We start from the raw sequence: 14,588 nt of genomic DNA on the forward strand, positions 1-14,588 counted from the left end.
GAGGATGGTGGGCCATTCTGTTTATTGGTGTCTCACCAAGACAGGCAAGCCACAAGAGAAGACAAGGGAAAAGCAGAAAACCAGCTTTTTCCATGAAGGGCAAGGAATCAGGGAGGCCCCTGCAATGGTGGTAGCAGGAACCAAGAGAGAGCAAGCACCTGGTCTGCCCCACATTATAGTATAGAAATCAAAACCTTTACTTTAATATACAAACAAGGAAGTCTCCAATACAAAGTCATTTATCTGAGGCATAATGAGATTCCTCATGATAGTACACCACCTCACATCATGCAATCAGTCAAGGGTGTGGGGAAAAGCTTAGTCTTAAAACTAAGCCTTAGGCTATAACAACCCTGACTGCTTACAGCCTGACCCTCACACCCAATGCAAACTATAAGTGAGCAAACATATATATCATATTTATAAACTTATTTGACCAACATTCTACCCCTTTTGCTCGCTTCACAATCTAAACCACGGGTATCTTCCATGATGGTCACTATACAAGGAGTGGGATACATTGCATAAACAGAAACAGCACCAACTACAGCAATAGGATTAACAAATCAAAAGCTATGGGAAAAATGAGAGAGCTGTCATCAGCACCAAAAGAGGCAAATCTTTTCCCTCTGGCAGAATACAGGCCAGAGTTTTGTCTGCAGACAGCACCGTAGCTGGCACCAGAGGTCGCCCTGAGCAGGCATACCAAACCTTATTGGCCAATACACCAGCATCTGCTGGTTCTATGTGTAGTAAAATAGGAGAACTCATTATTGGCCATAAAGAAATTACAAAGGTGCCCTTCATAATGCTGTCCCCCTGAGCACTCAAGGGATAATACACTTCTACCTTAGGTGGCCAGGTGCTGGTTGCCCAAGGAGTTAACTGGAGGTCCACCTCTAACCCCTTTCCCCATGGTGCCAACAAGGCCACCCATCTCAGATGGGGGGGCCTGTACAGTCCAGGGCCAAGTGCATCGAAGCCATTGGCCTTTAAGAAGGGCTGTTGGGGCAGGAAGAACATGTTGCCCTGCTGTCCAAAGCCTGGCTTGAGTGAAATGTCTTGATGCATATTTGCAACTGAATGGGGGCAGCTGCCTGATGCAGGAGGGCCTCTACTGGAGCTGGGCTCCCCCTTCAAAGTATCTCGTTTAAAATCCAGAGTACTGTCCACAAGCAGCGAGTCCATCCAGTAAGGGAGCCGGTGCCCCCCTCCTGTCATAATCCCTGCTTTAAGAGTCCATTATTCTGCTCAATGATACCAGCAGCCTGGGGGTGGTAGGGAACATGGTACTTCTAGTCCACCCCGACCTTTTGAGCCCATTGCCTCATCATTGAACCAGTGAAGCGGGTACCATTGTCACTTTCAAGGACCAGCGGTCACTTGTATGCAGCACTCAGGCAGTCCAGAGCCTGTATGACTGCCCTCTGGTCAGGGTTATGGGCGGGGTAAGCAGCAAGCAGGTCAGTGGCAGTATCTACGCAGGTGACTGCATACTGGTACCCTTCTGACTTTGGTAAGGGTCCAATGATGTCTATCTGCCATTGTGTCAGTGGAACATGACCCTCTGGATCTGTCATGGTGACACCAGTGGTCTCCAAGGGTGCTTCTTGGAACTTCTTGGAACATACTGCACATTGCTCACAGGCTGCAAGTACCTCTGCATAGGACACAGGCAAGTTCCACGCCTTAACCGTAGCCCACATAGTTTTCTGTCCTGCCAGTTCCACATGTGGCCTCCGGTCCCCACCCATCATCGTTAGACGGGTCCCTTAGCCCTTTCCCTATTCAAACTGGTACAATGGGTCTTGGGAGTTCGCCTCTTCCTCGGTCATCTCTATTATATAATCTTGTAACCAAGCTGCCCGCACACTAAATGTTTTATTGGTACCTGCTGGAGCCTTTTGTCTCAATGGCTGGAACTTCTGTTCTGGTTTAAGCTCCCTCCAAAGTTCCAAAAGAATTTTATTGGACTGGCCATCCAATTTCCCCTTATCTGCTCCAGCCGCAATAAAATCTACCCACATCTGTGTTCAGGTAACTTTTACAGGCCTATTTCCCTTGTTAGTTGGGGTGGGGGGGCAACATAGGCAGCAGCCCTCACTGCTTTATGATCCTGAGCGGCCTCCAGCTCTCCAAAATCTGCTACCATCTGTGTAACTACATTGATGGGCTGCCCCACATAAGGGCCCAAGATAGCCACTAGTGACCCAAAAAGGGTTGACGGAACTCTAGCAAGGACAAATTCCTTCATTTTTGCCGTAAACACTTTCTTGTCTGGCCCACAAGACCCAGGGTTGAAAACAGCATTTTTCATATCTAGTTCCTGAAGGGCCTTTACTAAGTCACTGTAGTACTGCCACCGATTCATTGCCCCCGGCAATTCTCCAGCATTCTGCCAGACCATATGAATGGCAGCCATCACCCATTCTAATGGGGTACGGTCTCCTGGGTTGCCATGGCAGTTCTGAAGACACTGCCTCAAGGAAGAGTGTGTGGTAATGGCAGCCAATTTATTCGTCTCTATTCCGGAGAGCATGATGTCATCCACCTCTATGTCCCATAATTGTAGTAACCAGGCTACCAGGGATTCAGTAGGTTTCTGCCTAAATTGTGCCCCCAACTCCATCAGCTCTGCCTGGTATAGGGCCAGACCACAGAGTGTTCCAGTACCTGGGCAGGAGGCTGTGGCTGTCCCTGAGGGACTCTTTGTTGCTGGATTTTTATCTTCTTGGCGACCACTGGTTGGGCTCTCAGTGTGCGTATGGCAGCTTCAGCCTGAGCCTTCTCATCCTCTGAAGGAGTTGCAAGCGCCTGCTCCTGCTGACTCAAAGCCAATCCACCAGCCCAGATGCTGCTGCTCCTTTGGCAACTGTTTAGGCTTCTGTGGCTGCTGGCTTTTGGCCAGAAGCTGAGACTCGAGCTCTTGAATCTGCCCATTCAAACGTTCAGCTTCCAGGGCAAACTGCAACTCATGAACCCATAATTCCTTCTCCATTGCTCGCTCCAATTCCAGCCTTTTCTGCCGTTCGATTTGCAATTCATACTGAAGCTTTTGACCTCAAGCAGCTTCTCACACAGAACTCCTGGTTTCCTCTTGAGTAAAAAACACGTAGCCCTTGGCCCCTAAAAGGACAGCCATGGGGAGCCAGAGCAGCAACCAGTACTCTACCACACCCATCAAGGGTGGTGGCTCCATACCGATCTCCAAATCCTGCCGCAAACTATGCCAGTTATAAGGCCAGGAGCCACCATTGTGGCCATTCACATTCAGGTTCCCATTGGATTCGAGCAGATGGTAAAGAAATGGCTGAGTCAGAGGATGGTGGGCCATTCTGTCTATTGGTGTCTCACTAAGACAGGCAAGCCACAAGAGAAGATAAGGGAAAAGCAGAAAACCTGATTTTCCCATGAAGGGCAAGGGATCAGGGAGGCCCCTGCAATGGTGATAGCAGGAACCAAGAGAGCAAGCTCCCGGTCTGCCCCACTTTATAGTATAGAAATCAAACCTTTAATCCAATATATAAACAAGGAAGTCTGATACAAGTCACTTATCTGAGGCATGATGGGATTCCTCATGAGAGTGCACCACCCCACATCATGCAATCAGTCAAGGGTGTGGGGAAAAGCTTAGTCTTAAAACTAAACCTTAGGCTACAACCACCCAGCCTGCTTACAGCCTGTCCCCCACACCCAATACAAACTATAAACAAGCAAACATATATCATATTTACAAACTTATTTGACCAACACCATCTGTCTGAATCTAATGCAAACCTGCATTGGCCAGGCAACTGTGATGGTGGCCATGGATACTGGCTTTACATTTGGCGTAGTCTGTGACAGGATTCGATACAGTTTGGTATGGAGCCACCACCACCTTTGAGTGGTGGACTAGAGGACTGGCTGCTGTTATGGTTCCCCATGGCTGTCCTTTTGGGGGCTGTAGGCTGGCTGACTTTTACAGCCATGCGTGAGGAAACGGAGAGCTCTGTGGAAGAGGCTGCCTGAGACCTGCAAGCCAAGCAGTGGAAGGAGATGGAACAAACGTGGGAGAAACAGATGCTGACCCTGGAGCTGGAGGAAGTGCTGGAGGAGGAGACCAACCAGGTTTGCGAGATTTGCCTGGAAATGGAGCAGCTGCTAGAGAAGGAATCACAGGTTTGTGAGTTGCAGCTTGCCCTGGACATGTGGAGATCCAGCAGTGGCAGGGGGCTGGGGCTGAGGCCAGAGCTGGGGCTGCAAGCCCTGCTGAGCAGAGGGCGGTGGCAGCCCAAGACTTGAGCCCGGCAGCAGAAGCTGGTGTTTCCAGTTGCTCTTTGGAGGATGAGGAGAATCTGGCTGGAGTTGCGATCCACAGTCTTCAGAAGGTGAGAGCCCAGCAGCAAAGAGTACTTACTACCCCCCTGGTAGGTCTGTGATTTGGGGACATAGGGGTGAATGCCATCATGCTCTCCAGAGCAGAAATGGAAATGCTGACTGCCATTGCCATGTGCTCCTCTTTGGGACAGTGTAAGACCTTCCAGGATGGCAGGGATGAGGGGGTGGCTGAGGCCCCATGTGCGTGAACTGATTTCCTGGACTATGACCAGAGTAGGCACTGGCTCCTTTGTTGAATGGACTTACGGATTTTGGACAATTTGAAATACCCTGATGGGGGTGTGAGTGGCTTTGCTGGAGGCCCTCCCCCTGCCCCGGGAAGCTTTTCCCATGGCTAGAAAGAAGGCTAAGGACATTTTGCACTTTTGGCAAGGTGCTCAGAGACTGGTGAAATGTACCTTTGCAATTGTTGAAATTGTATGATTTGTGCTGTTGTTGTAATTTGTGTAATGTACCTAATTTCCTTGTGCAGAAATAACTGTGCTTTAGATTGTGAAGCGAGCAAAAGGAGTGGAATGTTGTTCAAGTAAGTTTTTAAATATGATATATATGTTTGCTCATTTATAGTTTGTATTGGGTGCGGGGGACAGGCTGTAAGCAGGCAGGGTTGTTATAACCTAAGGCTTAGTTTTAAGACTAAGCCTTTCCCCACACCCTTAACAGATTGCATGATGTGGATGGTACACTCTCATGAGGAATCCCATTATGCCTCAGATAAGTGCCTTTGTATCAGAGACTTCCTTATTTGTATACTGGATTAAAGATTTTGATTTCTACACTATAAAATTGGGGCAGAACGAGAGCTTGCTCTCTTGGTTCCTGAGATTAGCATTAGGGAGCAGAGAGCAGATAAAGGCCATGTGGAGGAGAGGAGAAGCAGCCAAGATGGCAGAATGCTGAAGGAGAAGCCAGTTTGTGCAGAGGGAAGGAGATGGGGAACAGAGATGAATAAAGCTAGTGAGCTAGAAACCTTTGATTTTAGGAAACTCAGATAATGCAGTAGCTTTGTGAGTGCTGAATGAATGGGTTTTGGAGCCCAGTGTGTGCTTTTACTTGCCCACCAGGTGCAAGCTAAAATTAAAGGCAATGGCCCACCAGTTCTTGGCTCCATTGTTTCATTCCGTCTGTCCGAATCTTATGTGAACCTGCATGGGCCAGGCAGCTGTGATGGTGGCCATGGCTACTGGCTTTACACAAGGTTAGCTATATCTGGGAATGGTAAGTAGTAGGGAGCAAAGAGCTAACTATCCTTGTTTTGAGAATTTTGACAAATAGAATAAGGATCGCCTTCAGAGGAGAAAATTGTCAGGGAAATGGAATTGTTAGCAAGAAATCCACTATCTCATTTTTGGGGAAGAGGTAAAAAAGAATGACCCAATAATGTTTTCTGGCAATAGGGTGAGGGTTTCAATGAAAAGATAAAGCAGAGGATCATGGAATAGATAAAGAACATATAGAACTAAACTTTAAATAAATAAGAAAATAAAAACTATAGCAAAGAATAACTTCAAGTCATATAGACTTAGGTTTAAATCTGGCCTCTGTCACTTACTAATTTATGTAGGAGTTGATCTGATTTTACAAGTTCACTTTAAGAAAAATAATATAGGGAGTGACATTAACATGCTGGCAGACTAGAAGGTACTAGCCCTCATGCCCCCACAAAAACAAGAATTTTACAACTACCCACCAGTGAAAAAGGTTTGAAAACAACCAGGTACAATTATAAAGCTGTAGCAACCCAATGAAGCAGAAACACTGAAGATGACTATGTAGAAAAATGCAGGAAGTGTTTTGCCTGCATCACTCCATGCCCGAGCCCAGCATAATCTGGCTCCAACAGGGATCCCCTTACTGCAGACTCCTCCAATGGGAAAAAATAAAACCAGAAGGACCCTAGCAGCCTTTACCACCACATGGACCCCCACAGCTTTACCCACCTAGGACTCTAGCTGACCCCAGCTGACACAACTGTTCAAGAGTCCTTCCTACTGCACACTCCCTAACCAGAAGCTATTGCTGTGTCTCCTGGGGCCAGAAATCCTCCATCCCTCAGTCTACCCTCCCCCATCCTGGTGTCACAGCATGGGCACCCATGCCCCTGACGCTAGCTGACACTAAGAGGGATCCCCTTGGCCATGACTTTCCCTCACAAGCAGATAAAGAGAGCAAGAGGAACCCAGCAGCCTTCACCACCATTGTGAACATCTGTCGTACAACTGGAGTTAGGCTGTTATTAACTTAAAATAGAGAGTTATAACTACAGGATATTTTATATAAACCTTAAGCTAACCACAAAGAAAAAACTTAGATACACAGAAGATAAAGAGAAAAAGATTCAAAGCAAATCACTAAAAAAATAAATGATCAAATAACAAAGGAAGACATCAAGAGAAAAAGACAGATAAACACACACACACACACACACACACACACACACAAATCCTACAAAACAGACAGTAAACAATGAATAAAATAGCAATAGTAAGGTTTCACCTATCAATAATTACCTAGAGTGAGGTGGCTAAAATAATTTAACCAAACATAAGATACCACTTAACCCAAATCAAATGTATCCCCACCTCTATGTGCCCTTATTCATCTCTGAAAACTGTTCATGGCCACTCCATGTCATGAGGGAGAATATGATGGCAAGGATGTTTGTAGTGGAAAAAGAAAAGTCTTAATTGATGTCTGTTGAAACATCTTGCTTTTGTAGCTTAAAAAAATGACCATGCAAACACAATGCTAGCACTTCCTACAATGCTAGGCTTCCAAGGGACCCATGCACATGAAGGCCTGAAGGCCTAAGCTACATTAGCTTTGCAGTAAATCAATGGCTGTCTGTCGTGTGATTTCCTGATAGCTACATCACTTTTCTAGTATCCGTGTCTCTATCTCACAGGGTTATAAGGCAGATGTGTTGAAAGAATATATATGAAGTTTCAGTGTCTGGCATATAGTAAATAAGCAATAAATGTCAAATAAAAAATAATTGCTTGATTTTACAAACCAGTGCCATCTTATTTTGTGTATTTGATAACATTAGCTACCATCTAAACTCTCGGAGGCTATACGGGTATTTTGTTTTTGTGATTTGTTTTTATTTAAAGACAGTGTGCTATGTGAGTTCTTTCTGGGAGTACTTTGGAATTTTAATGGAGAGCTTAAAATCACCAGAAATGGCGTGGGAGCTGTTTTAAGTAGAGCAGTGAACGCAAAACAACTTAAGTCCATAAGGAAGTCCTGTCTCCTAGGGGATTTCCTCCCCTTTTCCTCTACTGGCTATAGCAGGTACATGGGCTCAGATATGAGCGTGCCTCGTATCTTCATACATTCCTGGCAGAAGGCCATGAATAAGTGAACAAATATATAAACAAACACCCAGTTTTTGAGCAGCTCTGTTGTGCAGGTGTGCTAGTCTGTCTTACATTTGCCATCTCAGTTAAGCTTCACAGCAAGCCTGTGTCCAAGAAGGTCCTCAGCAAACAGATGAAGACTCAGACACGGAGAGGAGATCAGCTTCTGCAGCCTTCACTTGGAAAGTTTTGTGTAGATGTGGAAAAGCACCAGAGGAAGGAAGCTATGCTCCATCCATGTGGTTCTCAGCTCCACCACATAGGTGCCTGAACCAGCTGGCCTGTCCTCTCTTCCTTATTCTGGCCCGGAACAAGGCAGAGCTGTAAACCAGTCTCCAGAGTTCCGTGTGTCAGGCCAGGGGGGCAGGGCTAAGTTCAGTTAAACAGAGAGTAAATGCCAGGAACAGGTATGGGAATGGGACTAGTGATGAGGCTGGAAAGAGGAAGGAATGTTATCTTCAATGTGAAGACATTAAGTGGAAGTCCAAATATTTTTTAATCACTTTTTATTTTTCCAATTACAATTGACATATAGTATTATATTAGTTTCATTATATAAATTACTAAGTGACCTTCCAGATAAATCTCATTTCTGCCTGGTACCACACATAATTATTAGAATATTACTGACTGTATTTCCTATGCTGTACTTTTTACATCCCCATGACTATTCTGAAACAACCAATTTGTACCTCTTAATTTATTTATCTTTTTTTCCTTTAAATATATTTTTGAATAGCAGTAAGAGTAGTTTTCTAATCACCACCCCTTCCCTCAAACTTGAGATAGCATTAATTAGAATAGCAGCTGTATAGCAATGTATAGGGCTGACATTGGTTAATAAAATTATATAGGTTTCAAGTGTACAATTCTATGTTTCATCTGTATATTGTGTTGTGTTTACTTCTTTATATAATTATTATTTTAATTAAACTTATAGGGGTGACATTGGTTAATAAAATTATATAGGTTACAAGAGTACAATTTTGTGTCACATTATCTGTATTTTGCATTTTGGTGCATGTATACAATGGAATACTACTCAGTCATAAGAAAAGATGAAATACTTCATTTGTAACAACATCAACGGATGCTGACTCTCAAGAGAACATCATGCTAAGTAAAATAAGTCAGACAGAGAATGTCAAGAACCATACGATTTCACTCATATTTGGGATATAAAACTGAAAGCAGCAGATGAACAAACAAGAAAAACAAGCAAACAAAAACTCGTGGATACAGATAGCAATGTGGCGGTTACCAAGGGGAAAGGGATGTGAAGGTAGGAAAAGGTAAAAGGGGTCAAATACATATATGGTGACAGAAGAGTAATTGACATTGGGTGGCGAATACACAATGCAATAATCAGATGATGTACCATAAAATTATATACTTGAAACTTATATAATTTTATTAACCAATGTTACCCCTATAATTTTAATTTAACAATTTTTAAATATAATATATATCTCTGACATATGAAAATCTGCACTTGCAAAACTGATAGGTTAAAAAGCCATTATTGTATTTACTAAAGGAGCCCACTGTAAAATTTCTTTAATCAACCAGTACCCTCAGAACATGTAAAAATTGGTCATTTTCTTTAAAGATTTGTCTATTACTGTAAGAAGCAAGATGTAACTGTATGCAGACTATCAAAGTCTGCCATGCCATAATAATGGTACCCTACATCTGGGGACTGAGATGAGAAGTGAAAAAGAACCAAAATAATTTTATTGCTGCCCTTTCCTATCCCCCCCAACTCTGATCCTCAGATCTCTGTGCTGTTGACGTGCTGACCATCCCTTGTACCGTTAGCATAAAAGATGAGGAGGCAATGTAAGCACACTGTTACATGTGAATGGAAGCCGGGCCAGTGCCACGGGCTGTGTTCCCAGAAGCAGATCCTGATATGGAGTTAGACTATGAAAGAAAGAAAAGGGGGGGGGGGAGCATGACTGGAGAAGGGGAGATTTCAGATCATCTGCAGGTCTTGCATGGCTTCTGCCAATCTTATGGGAGTTCCAGAGCAAATACATATTAACCATAAGAAGGGTTCTGGATTGGGCCAAAGTGGACAGATCCATATACTCCCATTTTACTTAGGCATTGGATGCTAGCCACCCCAGGAAGAGAGAGGCCCTGGCTGTCGGCAGCTGAGGCAAAGTCTAAAGCATCCAATGATTAGAGGCTTCCAGCAGCTGGGCAGGAATGTATTCTCTGAGGAAGGATCTGGGAGCATTTTGCTGTGTCCACTGCAGTCCATCCCTTGTACTCCCCAGATTTCCTTTTTCATGTGTTTTAGAAGCAGATCCTCTGAGATTCTAATATACTCTTTTTCCTGAGAGAAACTTAGGAAAGGACATAATTAGGACAAGCTATAGCTTCTGTAGCTAAAGTTGTTCTTGGAGCAACAACCAGTTATTTATTGTCTCCTTCCTCCACTCAGTTTCCAGAGTCCTCTTGTCCTCAGCTACCAAATCTGCTCTTCTCCACAGCTTCCCAAACTCTCATCCCTGAGACCTCTGAGCCCATCCAAGGGCCCTCCACTAGACTCTGGTTTCTCTTCATATCGTATAAATCTTTCGCCTTTTACCAAGTGCCCTCCACTTACACTCCTTCCTTGTCCAGTCATTGAGGTAGGCAGCTCTGAGAAGAGAACCACTCTGGTTCTCTGTAACTGAGCCAAATCCTAAAGGACCAATGCATGGAGGCTGTCAGCTGACCACATTCCCTACATCTGGATAGCATGTCCTGTCTGAAAGCAGAGCTGCCATTGAGGCACAGTATTTTCAGTATCTCTCACAAAATAATAAGAAAATATAATTTATATTGAAATAATAATTAATCTATTATCTGGTATTTGTGTATTTACTTATTTATTTAACAGAGACAGAGAGAGAGTCAGAGAGAGGGACAGAGAGAGACAGACAGACAGACAGAAAAGGAAAGAGATGAGAAGCATCAATTCTTCGTTGCGGTATCTTAGTTGCTCACTGATTGCTTTCTAATACGTGCCTTGATGGGGGGTGAGGGGGGTGGCGGTGGGGGGCTTGCTCAAGCCAGCAACTCAAGCTGGCGAGTCCGCATTCAAGCCGGCGACCTCAGGATTTCAAAATCCGGTCCTCTACATCCCAGTCCAACACTCTATCCACAGCGCCACCACTAGGTCAGGCTGTGTATTTATTTTTAAGTAAAACAAATAATAATTTTTGTTGTTTGTTTAAAATTTTAGGTTTCTTTTTTAAAACCACACATCTCTAGATTACTAGGTAGAACTGTGCAGGAGGAAATGACCATCTGGCTCTAAATCAGTGTGAGTTTTTTATTTAGTAGGTAGTTGTGTTAAAAAGCACAGGTCCTTTAAAGTCTCTTTCTTCCTTGCTTAAAAAAGGAGACATAAATTACATAACAAAAACAATCTTGGATGTTTATGAGTCAATTACCTTTCTGATAATAAAAGCTTCAAAGTGAAACATAAAGTCCTGATAAAATAGACTGAGTGAATGCTAGGGATGAGTGGTAAATCAGAATAATGAAAAGATAGTTGTCAAAAAGGACTGTTAAAAAAGCCCCAAGTGGTGGAGACCATCCTCAGGAGCCAGAGGGAATAAGAAATGAAAATGAACAGACTCCTGCAGGGGGTTTACTAATGTATGACTTAACTTCCCAAGAGGGCACTCTGCTCCCTGTGAGCCACCCAACAAAACCACCTCGCTAAGGACACAGCGGCCGCTTGCAGTTGCTTGTACAAGCAATAGTATTCCTTCATCCATGCCCAACTGTGGAGCTTAATGAGGCGAGAGCCCTGTGACTCTATAGTGGCACTGAGCCCTAAATACTGTTTATCACTATCAGTGGCAGTGGCTGACTTCACTGGCTTGAAAAAACATGGATATGTATATATAAGTGTACATATTTTATGTGTGTGTGTGTGTGCACGCACAAACTTTGCAGATAAAATTCCAGTATGATTCATAAGAGAACACAGATGCAAATATGAGTATATAAAAATTTGTATGTTGGCAAATAACAAATCTATATATATTTCTGTTGACCAAATGAGTCTTGCCTAAGTCCTGAGAACAAATTAACCTTTAAAAACTACAGTGTCAAACCCTTTGGTAAAGGATTATTATTGAGCTCTTTAAGGGCAAGGATCTTATGAAAATTCCTGGAGTGGTGCTTGACATACAGTGGTTACTCAATAAATGTTTGATGACTGGAGGATAGATGGATGATGAATGAATGATATGTGATTAACCACAAGCAGAATAAAGGAATGAGTTAGTCCTTAGGAGTTGTGTTACAGCTCTGATTTACTCCATCTAGCTCAAAGCAATGCCAGTGTTTATAAGAATTGTTAGAATTGGAGTGGACTTTAGGAATCATTGAGTTAAATCCTCTTATTCTACACATAGAGGAATGAAATGACTCACAGAAGATGATTCAGCTAACTTGTGATCTGATCTGTTCTGGACTTAGGAATTCTGGCTTTGAATTCATAGTTCTGCCAAATGGTTATCAAGAGATCTTAAATGGTTTCCACGTAGACATCCATCTGTGTCATGTTATATGTGTAAATGTGTACGAGTTTGTGTGTATACAATATTTCCGATTCCATTTCCAGATTTCTTCTTGTTTTCCCCCCATAACATCATTTGTGTAGGGATGGTCAACTCAATATGCACATGGTGTGAGTTTCTATTTTGTAGTCCTCTTTCTCTCTTTACCAGTTCCAGCTCTCTTTGAATATTTTACTTTTGCAAATATTTTAGATTCAACCTGATTTTAGATTCCAGTAAACCTGATTATTGAAAACAGTACATGTCTCACGTGCTTGTTCTGTTTACAGTCTCTGCACAGTGAGCATTTCTGTCTTCTGCTAGGGCAATTACTAGATATAAGTCATATGGCATGCACTTTGCTGTTCACTTTCCATCTCGAGTGCCCTCAGCACCTAACCTTTCAATGGAGCGACTTCTGTCATCATTAAAGGGTCCACAGAGTTTTGTAACAAAGTAATAACCTTGGGAGCATGTACCTGGAGCCAAACCTCTCTGCAGCTAGTGATAAAATTTGGTCCTTTTTAGCATTTGGTCATCTGTAACACAGAAACAGGCCTTCAATGACCTTTCTACTTTTAATTGCAGTTTTATTTTTCTTTGCCCATTATTGCTCTTCTTAGTCTCCGTAATGCCTTGTTTCATGTCAGGCTCAGTTCAACTTCCACTTTCTTCATTTAACCTCTCTATTTTTTTGACAGCTCATTTTTTCCTTTGAAAAGGTACACTTTGCAGAATGTTCTCAGTTTATAATTGGAGTTTTGGTTCATGCTTAAGCAGAAGTATGTGTTTTATTTCCAATTATAAAGTACTACTTTATAATTTGAAAAAAACTATTTATTGCACCGTCAGCATAGGAATGGATCACTGGATGATGTCCCTGTCCTCAGTGGAGCTAACTTCCTAGGTGGGAGGGCATATCATCAATGCATGTGCATTCATTCAGTAGAAGTGAGACAGTGATAGTGCTATCAAGAAGAATAAAGCAGGGCAAGGAAACAGACAAGAACACAAAGGTCAAGGAACAATATCTTGGGTCGCCAGGAAACATCTCTAAGGATAGGACATTGGACAGAAGCAGGAATGAATGAAGAAAGTAGACTTTGCGAAGACCAGGCAAAGGAGCTAAACAATGGAAAGGCCTTGAGGTGGGAATAAACACGGTCATTTCAAAGAGGAACAAGAGGGAACACTGTGGCCTGAGGAGCAGTCCCAGAGGATATAATGGTAGAAAGGTGAAGGGGTGGGCTCGGGCTATGTCTCTCACAGGCTGGGGAAAGATTTGAGGAAGCCATTGGAGAAGAAGAGAAAAATGATATGGTCTGAATTATATCCTACTAAGACTGTTCTGACTGCTATGTGGAGAATTGACTGGGTGTGTATGTTGTGGGTTGATGGGGTAGGGGGGTGGGGGGTGGGCAGTAAGCAACAGTGGAAACAGAGGAGCCAGTTAGGTGGCTTTGGAATTAAGATCTAGATAAGATTCAGCGGATGGCAGTAGAGGTTATCAGAAGTGGTCAAATTTAGAATATATTTTGCTCTAATGCGAATCCAACTAAAGAGAGGAGCCAAGAATGACCTCTAAGTTTTGGGCCTGAACAAAAGAAGAATACAAAAGCCATTAATAAGTTGTAGAAGCCTGGAATAGTTCAAAAATTGTGTTTGTGTAATGGGTAGGGAAAACATTGAAGAGTTCTGATTATGTGCAAATTTGAGATCCTGGACTTAGAAATTTTTTTAAAATAAGAAATTTTTTTAAAAATCTCAAAATCCATGCTCTAATTCAAAGAAAAATACCTATTAACATTATAGTTTTCTTTCTGAATGTATGCATTTCATATTTTCGATTTAGCTTTAAATCTACCTTATTTCAAAATAACTGTATTCTCTATACATGAACTCACGCACAAAACTGTATTGTATTAGATGATGTTTTCATGTGTAAAGGAAGTTTTCTGAAAAGTTTATATGCATACTGAAACTAACTGTGAACATTTTAAATAGACAAGGCTCAGAAGACTCCAGGGAAGTCCAGGCCTTCACATTTGAAAAGGCGACTGGTCCTCTCTCAGTGTAAATACAAAGTAGGAACATTGGTATTAATGGGTGGATATGTTAGCTTCTCTCAATTCCTTCAGCTATTGCTGTTTACTAATAAGAGACTGAGCAGGATAAGGTCAGCTTCCTAAGGAGCTCTGTGTCAATCTGAGGGGAAGGTGGTATCGATTGTCAGCAGCCTGGAAATGGCAGTAGTTTCCAACAGAAGCAACCTGTGTTGAGAGTG

The sequence above is a fragment of the Saccopteryx bilineata genome, chromosome 8 (assembly GCF_036850765.1).
Source record: "Saccopteryx bilineata isolate mSacBil1 chromosome 8, mSacBil1_pri_phased_curated, whole genome shotgun sequence".
NCBI lineage: Eukaryota > Metazoa > Chordata > Mammalia > Chiroptera > Emballonuridae > Saccopteryx > Saccopteryx bilineata.